We start from the raw sequence: 7628 nt of genomic DNA, 5'->3' as shown, positions 1-7628 counted from the left end.
CAATTTCAGGGGGTCCGCGAGACCTCTAATTTTTCAAAAAGGTTGATAACCTAATTTTTATTATATTTTTTAATTTGAGAAAGCAAGAGGCAGTTTCACACCACAACTGCTAAAACCTCATGACTCATATCATCATAATAATCATCCGACATGAACTATTATCGTAGTGTGGAAATTCATTTTCATTGCCAGTTTTCCAATAACCTGCTGATACAAACATATTGCTGTTTATAGACGTTTTATTGAGGTTTGTGGAAAAAATTAAGATATGGGAATAGTAACATCAATCAGGGTGACTTCGTAATGTCTGCGAAACCTTCTCGATTTGAAGTTGACAGTCTCATCAAATTAGTGAACGAACAGTCGTTTGAAATAAAAATTTCCGAAGTATTTCCATAATTTGTCCCAATGCAGGGAACAGCTTCTTGGGGGTACAGAAATTTATTATAGAATTGAATAGTTTATTCATATTGAAATGAACCCGAATATTTTCGGCTGACACTCGTCATAAATCGGACAATGATATACCTGCTCTTAAAGCTCGGCTATCAGATTTTGCGCATTCTTATTGCGAATGCCCTATCGACAAGGCTGATTTTTTGATGAACAAGGAGTGTTTCGTTGCTATCAAGGCATTACGCTCCAACCCTGAAATTCATATCACCAGTTATATTGATATGCAGCCTTGTCTTGTTAATGTTCCATTGTTCATGGTCGAAAATGTTTGCTCGTAAATATATGTGTAAACCAGAACAGAACAAGTCGTTTCATGACAGTCTTTCTCAAGTTGGAAAACCTGGATGCGTTCTTTGGAGCATAAAATTTGTCTATTCTTTTAGATTAGGATCTCACTTTGACGGTAGAAACCTCTGCGGGCCGATCAAAATGCCGTCGCGGGCCGAATCCGGCCAGCGGTCCGTATGTTGCCCGTCCCTGCGCTAGATGCTGGATGTGATATGTTCATAAAATATGTGTTTCTTCATTTTGGTGCCATAAATGTTGCGATCACACCAAAAGTATCGTCGAAAGCGTTATGTGTTAATATTTCATTAGCCTCCACCTATCTTTGCTGAAATGGTTTTCTGCACTCCTCGTTCGGATTTTCAAGACACGACCCCGTACTTCAATAAATACAGTAGCAAAATTAGTTTTGAAATAATAAAAGTCCACCAATTTCTACATAAATAGTATGATGTTATCTTCAATAAAAATCATTATTTTGCTGTTTATCACAAGCCTACAGTTCATATTTGCACAGGACAGATGATGGTTGCACCATATTAGAGCTAAAATTGAAATAAAACTTGAGGGGGTCCGCGAGGGTTCGTGAAGGTCAAAAGGGGTCCGCGAAGCCAAAAAGGTTGAGAACCACTGTGATAGCCTATATCAGAGGTCTCAAACACGCGACCCACGGGCCGCATGCAGCCCGCCAGATCATTTTGTGCGGCCCGTGACGACATTTTAGATTTTCAATAATTTTACAATATACAAGTGACACATATATCTTTTCAAGTTTTAAAGTGAAAATTCGCTCTATTGCTCCGAAAGCCTGGAACTATTCATTAAACTTCACTATCCGCGTCCATGCAGTAGAATTTTCACTATTTCGCCACATTTCCAATTCATGATGATAAACCCTGACCCTTAGACGATAGTCGTTCACAGCACTATGCTTAAACGATGCGTGACTGAAATTTGTGAGTTAGACTTGGACGCGACCTTTATTAGAATTACTCCGACTCGGGCTGACTCAATGGTTAAATGAAAATGACCCGAGTGGACACGGAGTCATGGGAATAGTAATATACCAGAAGGTCGCTGCATGGTATTTCGCTTACTAAGCAAGTAGTTTTGGCAACCATTGGCAATCTATTCGTTACATCTTGGGTCGCTAAATCATGTTATTAGGCTACTTAAAGGTACGAGTGCCGTAGTGGTACGCTCCAAGATGTAACAACAATGGGTTGTTCGACATTTCTATACCTATGACACATTCATTATTATATTTATATTGTTATTTTTCTGCTCTATATTCGAAGGTAATTGACCATGAGCTTAATAACCCACTTATCAGGAGTATACCCAAATCCTGGATTGGGCTACACTGCTGAACCCCAAATGCTGTGATATCAGATCAATCTCTATTATTATCAATCTGTTAAATTCACAATATTCATAGTAGCTGCAAAATTATAACGTGATAGCTTTTATGATAACATTATATATTTTTCCGCTCACATGGCGTCTATATCTTATAATTAATATATATCAAGTACAACAACATTTCTATTAAAATAGTTATGAATGTGATGATTTTTTCATGCCAGGCCTAAATTGATACAAGAGTAAATCACATTTTTACGATGTGTGTTGAATGTCAGTCTGCTGTATCAGCTCACTTTTAATAGCACAACTTCATCCCGTCAACTAAGGCCTACTTGGAATGACATGGAATAGCCTTATTGATGCTGCGGCCGCGGCGTCGTCAAAAACTGGAAAATTGGCCTGCGACCACATTTGAGTTTGAGACCTCTGGCCTATATTAATGTACATGTACAGGTACACGATACCTAGCGAAGACTCGGGCCACATAATGTCACATGGCTGAAGTACATATTGGCGTTTTAAACGTCGCTAAATGTATCAACCGCGGTTATGAAGGCATATAATAATCTCATAAAATCAATACATTCCGTCGCTTTGCCAACAATTTCGACCAGGACTTACCAGGGAATATAAGCTTACGCCTTAACGGTCTTTGACAGACCGGGCAATGTGTTCGGAGTCTGAGTATTGCTACATTGATATTGAGCAAAGTGTAAAACGGGTTTCTATACTCGCTACCGATACCGTAAACAACAAGTTATATAGCAGTAGCCAGCACCTTAATCGCACGGATTTGGTTTCAATAATACAGTAAGGATATGAAGTCAAGATTGACCCCGTACGCCCGCTCGATTTTTTACATCAGAAAACGATATCAATGTCATTGATTGATTGAATAAGCATCATTCGCTGACTACGTATTTCGCTCGTGATGTTGTGTGATTGCGGGTCAAGTTCACAGCAGAGAGTCACTAAATATTCACAAACGGAAAGATGGATATTTCGAGAAATATTTTGCAACAAAAAAGCAAGTAAAACTTTTAATGTTGTCAAGGCGCATGCTCGTTTAGTGTTGATTTTTTATGCTGCCAGCGCCATGCATAGAGTGACCCGCAGTTGAAATGCAATATATTTTAATCAAAGATCTTATAGTGAAGTCCAAATTACAATTTACCAAAAAGGTTCACAGTGCAAAACCTACCAAGGTTCTGTTGTGAACGCGAACCTCTAAATTTCCGAGGTTCACACACAGAACGCGAACGTGAACCTCGCGTTCGCACCATCCCGAGTAGCAGGGTTGTAACCAAGTCACATGGTTCCGAGTCACGAGTCAATCTGACTTTTGTGGTTTTGACTCGAGTCGAGTCGAGTCATTTTCAATTCATCACCGACTCGAGTCCGAGTCCAAGTCACCGTTTTAAGGGTCAAGTCCGAGTCATAGTGTTATGACTCGAGTCGAGTCCAAGTCACAGTATTGAAGTCATGTTCAACTTATGTTTTCAATCCTGCTTGGGTGATATCGAATTCCTTGCTTGCCAAACATGCTCATTTTGTCCCTATCATAGTCTTGGCACAAGTTTATTTAGTTAGGCAGATAACAGGCAGTTCCTGGCCTCATATACCGATGCTACAGATAGACGAGACAGGCCGCCAATACGATAACGTTACTAATCTTAGAACTTTAAATCATATATCTGTCTTGTCAGTCTGATATTTCACAAATAAAAGCATTCAGTTTTTATTACGAGCACATCGACGACCGCTCACAAATGGCTTGTAGAGAATAAACGAATTTACGTCTACATACTATCTGATAGAGAACCTACGAATTCACGTCTAGCTAGATACAAGCTGGTAAAGAATCAACAGATAAGCGCTTATGTAGAGGTACAGTTTTGCTTTCACATCATATCAGGTGGTTGACCAGAAAAAAGGTCAACTTTCCTGCTCAGCTGCCGAAATAGTCGCCGGAGCGTTACTTTAGTGCTGATTTACTGTTGTCTTAGTCGAATTTGCCCTACATTTACCAAAAAAATCCCAAAAATGAGGACAGAATCTAAAAAAATAGGCTACTTCTTAAAATTGTTAGATTATCTAAGAGAACTTAAATTTGGCTTAATTCCAACCAGTAGAGAGCAATGCTAAGAGAAAATATTTTGGATTAATTACAAATAGAGACTTTCGAAATATACCGGCTACCTCATGGTATTGTTAGATTGTGTAAAAATATGATTCATAGAAAATTTGGCTCAATTCCAACTAGAAGAAGCGGAGTTATTAGAGTGGAATATTTTGGATATGAAAAAATAGTCGACTTACTGCTAGTATGTAATTATATTTTATGAAATCATTTCTCACTAAAAATACTCCATGTATTTTCAAATCCAAAATTTTCTCCTCTCATTTCATTGATTCCACTTTTTCAAATTAGGCCAGATTCAGTGTTCTTTTTATGCAACGTAGCTATTTTAACAAGTAGCCACCCAGTAGAATAAAAAAGAAGGTATTTTTGATCGGCCCTATTGTACAAACATCACACAACATTAGCCATTCATTATTATCACGTGCACAATGCACATACCTAACGAAACGTCAAACGGACGGAGGGTATTGTGTGTTTTCACAGACAGTAGATCAAATCAATGAATTACACTTGAAAAATACTAAAGTGGAAAGGAGATTCTCATATATGTTGAGGCGGCATGGCCTTAGAATAATCCACATCCACTGGATACACGTTCCTCTGGCGCATTAGATGCAGGAATTGAAAAGCAATTTTGAACCACACTGACGAGCATTAGATACTCATCCATTCTAGAGCAGAATGGGAATCCATCCCCACTGGGAAATCCAAATATGCACCGGAATATCTAGGTACTTTCTAGGCGACTTCGGGAAATCCTGTTCCATTTTCGATCGGAAACGACAAGATTTTCAGTAAAAGCGACTGCAGAGATGAGCGGTTTTCAAATTTCTGTAAGTCCTAATCCAAATCCGAAGCTTCAAATCCTAATCCAGAACTTTCTTATATTCAAATCCTAATCCGATTCTTGGAATCCCACTTAGAAAGCTATAGCCTGCATCAAAAGGTTCTTAACCTTTTTTCCTCCAGCGCCCCCTTTCAAAACTTTCCGTGCTCTATCGCCCCCCACCCCACCTTTTAAGAACTGTAATAAAACAATGGGTTAGAGCAGGGATGGGCAAACTACGGCCCGCAACACCGTTCTGTGCGGCCCGCGAGAGTCTAAAGAAACTTTTTTTTAATATTGATAAAATGCGTACCAAAAATCGAATTAATGCAGCGACTTGATTACACTTTTTTAGTACATTTCACCATGATAGGCTAAATCTAAAACTGGGGAGCGCCCCCCTCCCTTGGGGGCGTGAAAGCATCTGAAGGGGTCGCGAAGCTGCGCTCCACTAAAAATTTCGCGCTCGCCGCGATTCTCATTAACTTCATACTTGTTGCTCTGTATTTAGTCTCAATTTCATATTTTAAAATCTCATCCACAGTCGTAACCTTCCGTGCCATCAAACTATCAGTTAGGTTTGCTAACACCCTGGTTGCGTTTGGTGATATGACGATAAGGGAGGCGCGAAATCTTTCCCCATCATAAGGGGGGGAGGCGTGTCTTAAAAAGTTTGAGAACCACTGTTCCAAGGTTAATACTTCCTTACTTTATGTTTAATTTCTGGCGCGACAGCCCGATCTCAAAGCCCACGCAGTTTGAAAGGTTTCAACTACTAAACATCACAGAAATCCTAAACGAGTTTGACATAATTCGGATCACGAGTGGGATTTCATATTGGCCACTCCAGTCTTAATTATTTCAGTGATGTGCTTATATACAAACGATTCGCGCGTGTCTTAGGTAGATTCGTTCTCTGTATGCGTAGGATTGGGGTATATTTATAATTTATCAACACATCGTAGAAGCGTGTTTGAAGCTAACATGGTTATGATGCTGTCAGCATTGCGTGTCCTGGAACTGAACCAAAAGTGGAATTAGTAAATTTATGAACAGATCGCTACTCACAGATTTAAATTTCAATCCTGTTCTAAGAACCGGGACCACCGAATTTCATCTCTATAGTTTTGACAAATTGGTTATTGAGGTCGACCAGCCTATGAAATCTCGCCACTATGTTTCTGACGTGTGTACGATATCATTAAAGCAATGTTTGTTTTGTTTTAAAGAAGCACATATATTATCTCCATGTCCTCACTATATAATCAAATACCAATATTGCGTTTTGGTTTATAATCTCAATTTTATATAGTGCGGCCCGCGCATGGATTTAGATGTGGAATGCGGCCCGCGAGCTCAAAAGTTTGCCCACCCCTGGGTTAGAGGTAGGGCCGTAACAGCACTTCGTCAGCCCCCTCAAAAACGTTGGTCTTGGGCCCCGATAGGGTGATAAACCAAACTTCGGTGGGGCTTCGCCCCACGGTCCTTGCGTCTACTTTCCCTTGCGCCTACTAAGCGAGAAAGTTTTCTATAATGGATGAATGAATCGTGAATATTGGTAATTGCATATCTATATATCGCTATAATTTTCATCCTCTCAGCCCACGTAATAATATTTACCGGTAGCGCCGAATGAGATGTTGTCTCGGAAAATATAGGGCACGTAATTAATAATTATGCATATTCGGGTGGGCCAGATGGTACAATTGCTTCGTTGCATGTTGTTATTTTGTGATCACCTATCCGCTTTATAGTCGAAAGATATTGAAATCGCATAAACGTACTAAACTACAATAACCACACGATTTAAAATTGGTATTTCTTCACTGGCAAATAATTTTTCTTTGATGGATGTTATTTGTCCTGTGGGGTTCAGATTATCTCGACATGACAACTCGGCACGAGCCATTTAAGCACCTATGGACATTGGACAATTGGACATATTTATATAGAAATTTACGGTCAACATGAGGACAAACCTTTTCAGCTAGGGTTTTCTCACTGACGATGTTTTGGCACACTTCTCGGAGTCCCATATTGGCCAAAACTTCATGTCTTCATACATCGTGACTTGGTAATGGCCGACGCCGAAATGCCTATTTCTATTTTTGATAAATAATGCGTATTTTTTTCGTGGGGGAAGGGTACCCAATAATCAAAAATTTGACAACGGTAATTCGCGCGCAACGCGAAAAAAAGTAAAAGCTTGTATAAATCGTCAAAAAATGATGTGTAATTTTTGGAGAAATCATATGTAGCAAACATCGTGAAAAAAGTTCGAGATTGGACATCATGTTTTATCGAATGGTAATTTGCTTTGAAAACTCGTTAATGATATGCTTTACTATAATATACCATCTACTGTGAAGCCATTTGCTTCAGCGCCCCCATAACGCTCCCCCTGAGCGTTTCCACCACCTTCAAAAAACGAATCACCCCTTGGGGGGCGCTGGAGGCAAGGTTAAAAACCACTAGCCTACATCATATACCTATATAATTCTGTGAAAATAAATAAAACGCTCAATGAGTTCAAAAGTACATGAAGTACGAATG

Source organism: Botryllus schlosseri, chromosome 10 (assembly GCF_051294905.1).
Source record: "Botryllus schlosseri isolate E-star chromosome 10, Bs_hap1, whole genome shotgun sequence".
Classification (NCBI taxonomy): domain Eukaryota; kingdom Metazoa; phylum Chordata; class Ascidiacea; order Stolidobranchia; family Styelidae; genus Botryllus; species Botryllus schlosseri.
This window is presented reverse-complemented; position numbering follows the sequence as displayed.